Source organism: Prionailurus bengalensis, chromosome D2, assembly GCF_016509475.1.
Source record: "Prionailurus bengalensis isolate Pbe53 chromosome D2, Fcat_Pben_1.1_paternal_pri, whole genome shotgun sequence".
Lineage (NCBI taxonomy): Eukaryota > Metazoa > Chordata > Mammalia > Carnivora > Felidae > Prionailurus > Prionailurus bengalensis.
The window spans coordinates 59,377,376-59,388,369 of record NC_057351.1 but is presented as its reverse complement, the minus strand read 5'-3'; the positions used below and the strand labels follow the sequence as shown (position 1 = coordinate 59,388,369).

Sequence of the window (10,994 nt, the reverse complement as noted above, 5' to 3'; positions counted from 1 at the left end):
TGGTACAACCGTTCGGAAGGCCACCTGGATGAGCGGGAGCCACAGCTTCTAGACGATGTGTCCCCTTTGCCCCAGCAATGCCATATTTAGAAACGCACGGTAGGAAATCAACAGGGATAGTCCAGACCATTTAACTTCAAGGGGGCTCATCCCAGCCTGGTTTATAAGAGTGAGAAATTGGAAACGGCATAAACGCCCCACAGTAGGGACTGGCAGTGGCACTACCATCCGCGGAATACCACGGAAACGTGTGGAAGAACGTTTAGCATCACTGAAAGGTGTTTACACAGAATGCTGAGTAAAACAAGCAGGTTGCAAAACAGTATGTGCACTAAACGGGATGTGGGGCCTGGATGGGATCCTGGAGTCAGAAAAGGACATTAGGGGGAAAACCAGGGAAAGCCAAATAAAGTCTGGAGTTCAGTGAATAATAACCTACCAATGCTGCTTTCCCAGCTCTGACAAAGGTACCCTGGTAAAGTAAGAGGTCACCATTAGGGGAAACTGGCTAAGGGGCATATAGAAACTGTACCATTTTTGCAAGTTTTCTATATATTCCAAAATGAAAGGTTCTTTATGAAACCATTATGTATATATAATGTGATCCCTCTTTTTTATTTCTATTTTTTTAAGTTTATTTATTTATTTTGAGAGAGAGAGAGAGAGAGAGAGAGAGAGAACCAGTGGGGGAGGGGCAGAGAGAGACGGAGACAGAGGATCCGAAGCAGGCTCTGTGCTGACAGCAGAAAGCCCGATGCGTGGGGCTCGAACTCACGACCCGTGAGGTCATGACCTGAGCCAAAATCGGATGCTTAACTGACTGAGCCACCCAGGCGCCCCTCATCTTTTTTTAAAAGTATATATACATCAAGCTCTGAAAGACTACTCACCAATATGTTAACTTGAGGAGTATCTGAAGGGTGGGATTATAGGCAATTTTAATTTAGTTTAATTTTGATTATTTGATCATCTTGCTAAATAAATTTGATCGTTTTGATCATGTTCTTTTTGCAGATTCATTACACTATAATTGAAACACAACACTGTATATTTAAGGTGTTCAATGTGTTGATTCGACACACTTACATATTACAATATGATTGCCACTGTAGCATTAGCTAACACCTCCATCATATCACAGAATTATTATTTCTTTTTTGTGGTGAGAACATTTAAGATCTACTCTCTTTGCGGGGCGCCTGGGTGGCGCAGTCGGTTAAGCGTCCGACTTCAGCCAGGTCACGATCTCGCGGTCCGTGAGTTCGAGCCCCGCGTCAGGCTCTGTCTGGGCTGATGGTTCAGAGCCTGGAGCCTGTTTCCGATTCTGTGTCTCCCTCTCTCTCTGCCCCTCCCCCATTCATGCTCTGTCTCTCTCTGTCCCAAAAATAAATAAACATTGAAAAAAAAATTTTTTTTAAAAAAAAGATCTACTCTCTTTGCAATTTTCAGATAAACAACACACTACTATGAACTATAACCACAATGCTGTGCATCAGATTCCTAGATCTTTTTATTAACAAAGGAATATGAACTACTTGTGTAATTAAAAAAAAACAACCCTCAAACCTGAGAAATTCCAGTGGGGATGCTGAAAGCAGCTCAATCCCAAGCCACCCCGCCCAGCCTCCCCAGTCCTCTGGAGGTATTGGGCCCAGCCATTCTGGACAGTTTCTTTTGCTTCTCTCCAAGCACTAACTGGCATGACCACCCCTCACCCCTGGCAACTCCAGAATTTCACAATCTGAAATCGCTTCTTTGATCCCAATCTCCTTTCCTTCACCTCACCCTTTCCCTCATTTCTACTGAGGCATTCTCTGGTCCCTTAATCTCTCCACTTTCTCCCAGTCCATCACCCCCGTTCTGACCTTACTTCCTCTCTTCCTACCAAGGCTCCACATCAGCCATTTCAACAACATGCTTCCTGCCATCCTGCCTCCCCATCTCCAGCCTTAAGCAACACTGCCATCCACTTTCTGGCTCCTACTCCTGGGCACACTGGACCTGGTGAAAAAACTGGCCCATTTATGCTGCCTCAACTCATGCTTCACCTGTATGCATTAAAACACAAACAAAGGGGCACCTGGTGGCTCAGTTGGTTAAGCATCTGACTTTGGCCCAGGTCATGATCTCATGGTTCATGGGTTCGGCCCCGCATCAGGCTATCTGCTGTCAGCATAGAGCTCGCTCCGGTTCCTCTGTCCCCCTCTCTCCCTGACCACCCCCCTTGTGTTCTCTCTCTCTCTCTCAAAAATAAACATTACAGGGGCGCCTGGGTGGCTCAGTCGGTTAAGCGTCTGACTTCGGCTCAGGTCATGGTCTCACAGTTCGTGAGTTCGAGCCCCGCGTCGGGCTCTGTGCGGACAGCTCGGAGCCTGGAGCCTGTTTCGGATTCTGTGTCTCCCTCTCTCTGACCCTCCCCCATTCATGCTCTCTCTCTGTCTCAAAAATAAATAAATGTTTAAAATAAAATAAAATAAAATAAACATTACAAAAAAACCCTCTTTTCTTCATCTATAGTTGACTCCTCATTATAATTCCACAACCACCTCATACTTCCCTCTGCAAATCTTCAACTCTAAACTGACCAAGAATATGGAATCAATCCTTGAACAATGTTTCTCCGTTCCACCTGTCCCCAAACCCATCAGTTCATCCCAGAATTTCCCTGGGCCATTACCTAGTTTCTTCCCTCCTGTCCCTGAGGAAGAAGTTTTTCTTCCTTACCAACGACCCAACCTCTACAGCATTTTCCAGAACTTCCTCCATTGAGCACCTTCTCCTCCATCTTGTCCATTTCACTCTCCCTCCTTTTTTTTCTCCGAAACTTTTTGAATGAGAAATCACCCTAATCACCTCTAGTTCTTTGCCGGTCACTTCTCATGCAACATCTCCACCACCCTGTAGTCTCTTGCAGTTGCCTGTGACCTTGGCATTACCAAACCTGCTGGCCATCAACTCTCTCCTCCTCAGTGATGAGTCTGCAGGATTTAATACCCATTCCCTCCCTTAAAACTTCCATCATCTCCAGGCCACTAGCTTCTCTTGTTTTCTTCCTAACTTCCCAACTATTCCTTCTTAGTCTCCTCTGACTCCTCTCTTCTCCTTCAACTCCCCAAATACAGAGATCTCCCAGGATTCAGCTTCTAGTCTTCTCTCACTCTGCCCTTTCTGTCTGTCTTCTGTCCCCAAGTTTCCACGAGCCATCTCTTCGGAAGAATCCTTAACTGACAGCTTCTGAGGTCCTGTCTGGAACGTCCACTTTCCTGCTAAGCATCTCTGAGTGGATGTCCTGGAGCTCCTCAAACTCATTGTAACCACGATCATTTTCTCTACCCCCTACCCCCAACAAGCGCTGCCTTCAGACTTCCACCATTCTTGCCAACGATCAAGCTGAACACCTAGGAGTCACTGGGGCTACCCGCTTCTTTCTTATTCCGCCAAATCCATTCACCTGCCAGGTTTGCTCAATTCTACATTAGCCCTGCCTCTTGCCCACACTCCTTTGTGTTCTACCTTCTGTGCCCCCACCTGGTTCTGGCCTTCCTTGACCGGACTATGGCAATATCCATGCTTATCCACGATCCTTCTGCCTCTCAGCCTGCGCCGCCATCACTAATCCTAGCAGAGTAATAGCCCACAGCCTCTAAAGCTGGAGTAACCATGTACTTCGCAATTCGAATCTAGATACTTTTGAAAATGAAAAGGGACTCTGTAAAGTAGTAATAATAAAAAAAACTTTAGGGGGCGCCTGGGTGGCGCAGTCGGTTAAGCGTCCGACTTCAGCCAGGTCACGATCTCGCGGTCCGTGAGTTCGAGCCCCGCGTCGGGCTCTGGGCTGATGGCTCAGAGCCTGGAGCCTGTTTCCGATTCTGTGTCTCCCTCTCTCTCTGCCCCTCCCCCGTTCATGCTCTGTCTCTCTCTGTCCCAAAAATAAATAAACATTAAAAAAAAATTTTTTTAATTTAAAAAATAAAAAAATAAAATAAATTAAAAAAAAACTTCAGGAATAAAAATATAATAACGACAGTGGGTCAAAAGGCATGAACTGAAACTGCCCTGGACATAGGGTCATCCTACCTAAAGCACATGTCTGTTCACATCCCTCTCCTGCTCAAAGACCTTCCATGACTCCCTATTGAATTGAGTTCACATTCGTGTTGGCATTCAAGTCCTGCTTTTCAGCCTCTATCCCAGGCACCCCCCCCCCCCTCCTGATAAGCAGAACTAGCCGGTGGTCCTTGAACATGACTCGTGCTATCCCAGTCCCGCACCTGTGTTCATGCTTTTCCTTTCTTCAGGAGATCCTTGTTACCAACTCTGCTCCCCAAATCCCATCTTATTTCAGGACCAAAACCACAAACTGCCCTCCAAGAAGTCTCCCCTCATCCTTCTCCTGCACCTCTCCTCTAGCACTTTGCACTTTCCCCTAAATATGATCTTATTTCTCATCTTGGACGTAACAAGGATACTGATCCGTGGCTGCACACGGCCCCCCTCCCAGCCAGCTCTTGGGCTGGGCAGCTGCTTACAGTGTGGCCTGGCATTAAAAGATGAGCTGGGCCAATCCGATTTCTTCTCCTGGGAATTTGAACGATGAAATATGGAGAGACTAGAGCAGTTAGCAGAGGTGATGTAGAGAGAGGCTCAGAGAGGCCGGCTGGTCAAATGCAAGTCACAGTTATGAGAAATTATGAGGAAACCCAGGAAGCTCTCAAGGCTGCACAGAGGTCAGAAGCAGTTATGAGCTGGGGCTCTGGAGGCCGACCTGAGTGAGAATCCTGACTCTTCCACTTTGTGGCTTGCACTTAGGGGCAGGGTACCTAACCTCCTTGAGCCTCAGTGTTCTCATATGTAAAATGGGGTAATGATATCAGCTAACTTGCAGTGTTCTTAATAGGATTTACTGAGATAAGCATGGAAACCAATGTGTCGGGCATTTAGTATGTGTCCAGAGCTGGTTAACCATCATTCCTCCTCCTCCTATTATAATAATTATTATTTCATTAATATTAACGAGGAAAGAGACACACAGAGAAAAGAGAGACCCTATGGTGTGCCCTTCCACCTTACCCTGAGAGAGAAGGTGGTCCCCAGAGCTGCCTTGGTCCCTGCGTGCTTTCTGGGCCCAGTTCTAACGCCAAGTCACGTGCTTCGATACAAAGGCCCTCCTTTTTCTCGTGATCACATAAGTGTACCTCTGTTTCTTGCAAACAGAAGGACACCTGCCCAGATTCCTGTCTTCCTCCTGTGTCTGGACCTGAGCTCCTCACGGTTCAGTATAATGAATGTTCTACCTCAATACTCTGCCTGCGCCTTGAACACAGCTCATGTTTATTTCTTGATGAATGAATGAATGAATGAATGAGTGCATAAGATTCTAAATCCTCTCCTGCCTCTACAGAAACGCGATTTTTTTAGAAGACTCAGAACTCCATGGGGTACGTGGTTGGGGAGAGTCAGCTCCCTAATTCACTGTTTCATCCCTCAAAGCAAGAAAGGAGGAAAGCCAGGACTAGGGTCACTCTAGAGATTGATGCCGTAGGGTCTGAGTTCTGCCCTCATGCTGCCAGGCCTTGCCTCCTCCTTTCCTCACTCCCTCTGAGCCCAGAAGTGGGGCACTAGGGTCACAGGAGGGAAAACGGAGGCAAGAAATCTGCCCGGTCAGGTTGCCAGCCTACTGAAAAAGAGCCAGACATCGCTTACCAGGCCTGGCCCCACCCCACTTCTCCACCCACACCGCAAGCCCCAGCCACACTCACATCTTTCCACACCCTTACCTTCACCGTGCACTTTCTTATTATGTCTTCGTCCATGCTATTCCTTCTCCCCCACAAAGGCGCTTCCCTGCCTTCACGTCGGATGAGAACTCTTACCGGTCTTTCAACACCCAGTGCAGAGCCAGATCGTCCCTGGATCTCGCAGGCAGGGTTGAATGCTCCTGCTCTGTGCTTCCAACCCTTGTGGAGATGCTTCTGAGCCCTTTTACCAATTACCAATTACCCATGTATTTGTCTGTCTTCCCCTGAGAAGGTCCCAAGGATAGGAATTACGTCCTAGTCACCATCGTGCCCCCAGTGCACCGATGTAGCGAAGGACTTAGCACATAGTAGGCTTTCACTAAGTGTCGTTGACTGACTGTATGAATGTATGAATGGATTAATTAACAGTTTCTCTCAGCTCTGGGAGCCCGGGGCCCTGCTTTTTTCTCTCTTCTCTAGCTGTCTAGGGCATTGCTTGAAGACTTCTGCAGTCTCATGATGATTTCTCCCAAAGGCGCCACTACTCATCTCCAGTCCTGAGCAACATCTGGAGTCCACCAGGCAGGACACTGCAGGGCTGTGGATCTGGAGCATTTCAAGGCTAGAAATTTGGGGGTTAAGCATTGAGCAGGGGGCAGAGGAGAGTGCGACAAAGTGGGGCAGGCTGGGGGCTTGAATGTCTTCATTGCCATTTGGGTCCTGGCAGGTGGGTCCAGGCTCTCCCTCCCAGGCAGGCCTCTGACTGGGCTGCTGGGCATGGCTGCCACTTGCCTGCCCTCCTATCTCCCCAGGCCCATGGCTGAGCGGCTGGCAGAGGCAGCACTGGGCCAGCCCGAGCAGACAGCCTTGCGCGATTGCTGGCTCCAGGCCTCCCAGCCCAGCTTGTAGCTCCCCCCAGAGTGGCGGGATTGATTGGCTGCAGCCGGAATGGGCACCAGTCTCCCTGGCTTGGACAGAAACGGGGCCATCTGTTACACCTCTAGTTAAAAGTACATAAAGTTGAGCATTTGTGCGCCGACAATACCACCCCTGACACCCTCCACGCGGCACAGCGCTCCGGCTCCTTGGCAGGCTCGCGCTCCGCGACAGGCCGGCAGAGCAACGCCTACACGCTGGCTGGGTTGGCACCACCGCAGGCACCACGGCTCCACCCTCCGGCGGCCTGGCCCAGCTGGGTTCAGCCTAGAAGCCGAGATCCCACCTGTATCAGAGGGTGGAGGGGAGGACAGGGTGTGGGGGAAGGGTGCAGATGGGTGGGTGGGTGACATTCAAGGTATTCCACCAATGTCTTTTCCCATTCATCTCCCCCTGGTGCTCTTTCCAGCTAAGCCAGCCCTCCCGACTCCAAAACCGCTGTGGGCAGTCCCGCTCTGCCCTCTTGCTCTGGTGGCCCTCCCGCTCTGACCTGGAATACTCCATTCTTCCCATCGGCCTCTCAATTTTTCCCACCCTTCAAGGCTCAGCTCTAGTCCCAACTCTGCCGTGCAGACTTCTCCCTGCTCTGACCTCCCAGAGGCCTCCTCCCCCACCTGAACGGCCTCTCCTGAGGCTTGTCCAGTATAAGCCTTGAGCTCTGCCTGCGCTGCCAGAACTGGGCTGGCCCTTGTCTTACCCACAGACTAGAACAGGGCTGGGTCCACGATGCGGCAGGAGGATCTATAAGTCCTTGCCTGAACTCAGCTCAGCTGCGGGGCAAGGGGGACAATGACTGAAGAGGCGGTACCGGCCCTCCCAGTAGCCACCCAGATGGCTTTGCTGGTCGTAGCCCGGAAAGTATATGGTCAGGTGTACGGACAGCTCTTGGTAGTGGTTTACTCACGTGTTTGCTCAACACATATTTGTTAAACGTGTGTTACATGCCTCATTCTGTGTGGGGCATGGAAGAGGAGAGGGAACGGTAAAAACAAAAAAACAAAAAAACATGAGATTAGACACAGTCGGTGCCCTTAAAGAGTTTACCCACTAGCAACGGCCAGGAGACAAGTCCAAATAATACCTATAATGCAATGAGCCACTCAAATCAACAGAAGTGCCCTCTGTCTTCTGCAACAACAGACTCTCAGAGCTGAAAAGGACCCAGAAGTTCAGAGGCTCTGATATCCCCTCCTTGGCCCAAACACGTTTATGTGCATTACATGAGATAATGTGGGAAAGCTCTTATGTGGCACAAAGGGAGTGATGGTAAAACAGCGAAGATGATGAGGACAACAATAAAATTGTGTCTACCAGCCTTCTCGGCAGATTCTAAGCCCCGCTTGCATACTCCACCTGTTGGGGGGAGCTCACTCCCACACAAGGCAGCTCATTCCATTGTCTTCGCTTCTACCCTTCAGAAAGCCATTCACAAGGATAAGCTGAAGTCATCCCATCTCTGCTCAGCAATTTGTGGTGGTGATTCCACCCCTGGGACCACACAGAAGAGCTGGGACTAGGGTGAGGCAAATGAGATGCTTAAGCCCGGAATTTAAGTACATAACGCTCAGAGCGAGTACCCCCTTCAGTCCTGTGCCCAAGGCACCTCACTTGCCTCACCCGAGTCCCAACCCGGCCATACAGTGGGTCTGTATCCTCTTCCCCCAGCCAGCCCAGCTGGAAACTGTCAGATTTGTCCAATACCCTTAGCCTCCAAACAAACTCCACCAGCAGCCTACAGTGTGGGGGGGTGCCCTAGTACAGCCCCAAATACGAGGTGATGGGGGCACAGGAGGACTATGGGAGGGTATTAGTCATAACAGGGGGACTTACCTGCCCCCTCCAATCTTTGTCTGCACATCACCTCCTTCTGGCCTGGTCTAGTTGCCCCTAACCTTCCCCCACAGCACTGGTATAAGACAGGCTGATGTTCCCAAATCTGGGCCTTAAAAGAACCCAAGCAGCAGGCTCTAAAGGACATTGGGCAGTGAGCCTGGATGTGGAAATCCATGTGACTGTTTCTCCTTCTCCTGAGCATCCCCAGGTAGGGGTGTGTGTGTGTGTGTGTGTGTGTGTGTGTGTGTGTGTGTAGGAAGCAGAAATGCAAAGCTCATAAGCCATGGAAAACCCTGGAGGATGGGGCTGGAGAAGGGAGAGGGGGGGAAGGTAGGGAGCAGGAAGGCTGGGGGAAGAAGGGAAGGGAGCAGAGTCTGAAGACGACGGTATGATCCAGCGTGCTACATTCCAGAGGGGGCACCTCAAACAAGCCACTTGACCATTCTGAGTGTCAGTGTGCTAGCTGTAAACTGGACTACGGAGACCGTTTGCCTACCTAGGGGGTGAACCATGGGAGAGCCCACTGTGACAGTCCCAGAGCTCTGCTACACACAGTCGCCTTCACCAGCGGCTGCTGCGGGTAAAGCCCAGGTGAACCGAAAGCTTCCCGGCTCGGCTCAAACTGGAGTTGCGCTGGCTCTGCAGCCTGGCCTGGGGTTCAGCTTGAGAGTCTGTGTTGTCTAGAACTACTTTTGTGACCTCCGTTGTTTCTCTCTGGCCCTCGTCGACCCCATCTCGACAAATCCTCGCTTTTTTTCCTTCCTGTTTATAAAGCCCTGTCCGCCCCCCCCCCCCCGCCCCAGGCCTCTTCAGCCTCCCAACGAAGAGCCCTGAGAGGAAAGCGGTTATGGAATTCTAGTCCTTTGCCTAGGCACGAACCAAGGCTCACAGTCAGTTAGAAACTCGAGCGGGGTGGGGAGGGCTTGGACTCCGCTCTTCCGAGGCCCTCCTCCCAGGCCGGGGCCCGAAGGGTCACCGAGCCAAGGCTAGGATGAGCACTCAAGCGGGAAGGGCACCGGGCGCTCTGGGTGGGCGCCAGGCGCCCCCGGCCAGGGCCTGAGCTTCCCCGGGGCCGCCAGCAGCAGGCGCTGTGGCAGAAGCGCCCTCAATACCCGAGCATTAACTTAAGAATAGCTCACACTAATATCCCTGGCTGTGTGGAAACAGCGTTTTATTAAATGCTTCACACAGATTTGGTATAATAAAGATGAATATATTATATCCATTGCCTCCCCCAGAGTGAGACAATAATAAGAGAGGGAAAAAAAAACCAATAAAGTGAAACATAAATACAATATAATGGGACTTGTGTCGAGGGACGCATGGCCTGTCGGGGCTGCCACGGGGCGACCTTGCAGCGGGAGCTGGGGACGGTCGCCGGGGAGCCGGATTACAGCCCTCCCCTGCCCAGTCAGGGGTCCCCAGGCCCCAGCTTCCAGCCTACCCACCCCTACTCCCCCACAACCAGTCCCACTTCTGCAGCTAGGAGGAGCCTACCTCAGAGAGACGCCCCTGGAGAGGGTGAAAGAGTGGGGGGAGATCGTTTGGCCATACCTCTGCCCTGGGCCGTGTGCCTTCTCTCTGGTGCTCCTTCTCTCCCTCGGTGGGGGGCTTCTGGGGACGTGGGCCCCACAGGACAGATAGATTCATGAACAGATGCATAGACTCGTGGGAGGAAAACTTGGGGAGTGATGGCTTCTACCTTGGCCCTGCCAAGGCCACCTCCCCGGACTTGCGCTTGGAGAAACGCTGTCCTCCCTGTCCTGTCCCAGAGGCTGTCCCATTATATGCCGGAAGTCCCTCACTGGGTATTATTTCGATCCTTCTCTGGGAGCCGCCAAACTCGTTCACCTAAAAACAAAAATTTCAAAACTTTCCCAGCACGGAAAAAAAAAGGGAACGCTTGGAGATTCAGCCCAACCCCTCCACGCTTAGGTAGCAGCCAGCCCTGTGGGGTCTCAATTCACCAGTCCAAGGCTAGACTGTGTGGCTTAAACTCAAGAGTGCCTCCCAGCTTGATATGGGTGTGAATCCTACCTGTGGCACTGACCAGCGGGAGGTGATCTTAACCTCAGTTTCCTCTTGGGTAAAACCGGACCCGGCCAGGATTGGAGAGAAGGTTTCTAACACCTGGCACCATATCAGCTGTAAAAGAGAAAAATAAAAGCAGCTACCAGCTGTTCCTGGAAATATTCGTTAAAATAAATAGCCATTCTAGACCTCGAATTCTCCCGAACCTCACTTCCTCCTTGGGCCCCAAAGCAGGCAACCCCTTTTCCCAAACGAATGAAAAGTCTTAGTCTCCCATCTCTCTCCCTAAGTCTCCTGACTTTGCCCCCATCAAAACTCAGAGAGGTTAACAGACTTACCCAAGATCACACAGCTGGCCTGGAGTGGAGTTGTCTGAGGTCATGGTGCCATCAGCCCTCTCACCTGCCTCTGCAAAGACACTCAGGTGGCCCTGCTGCAGAAGGCGTTCGAAATTTG

At 50.9% G+C, this 10,994-nt stretch overlaps 1 long non-coding RNA gene across 1 annotated transcript; it reads right to left on the bottom strand.

The window, feature by feature from the left end:
- Positions 1–9,653: 9,653 nt before the first annotated feature.
- On the bottom strand, positions 9,654–10,656 carry LOC122493546. The gene is made up of 2 exons (XR_006299918.1): positions 10,545–10,656; positions 9,654–10,358 (listed from the first exon to the last, which is right to left on the bottom strand). It is a non-coding gene; the product is annotated as an uncharacterized LOC122493546 (long non-coding RNA).
- Positions 10,657–10,994: the final 338 nt, after the last annotated feature.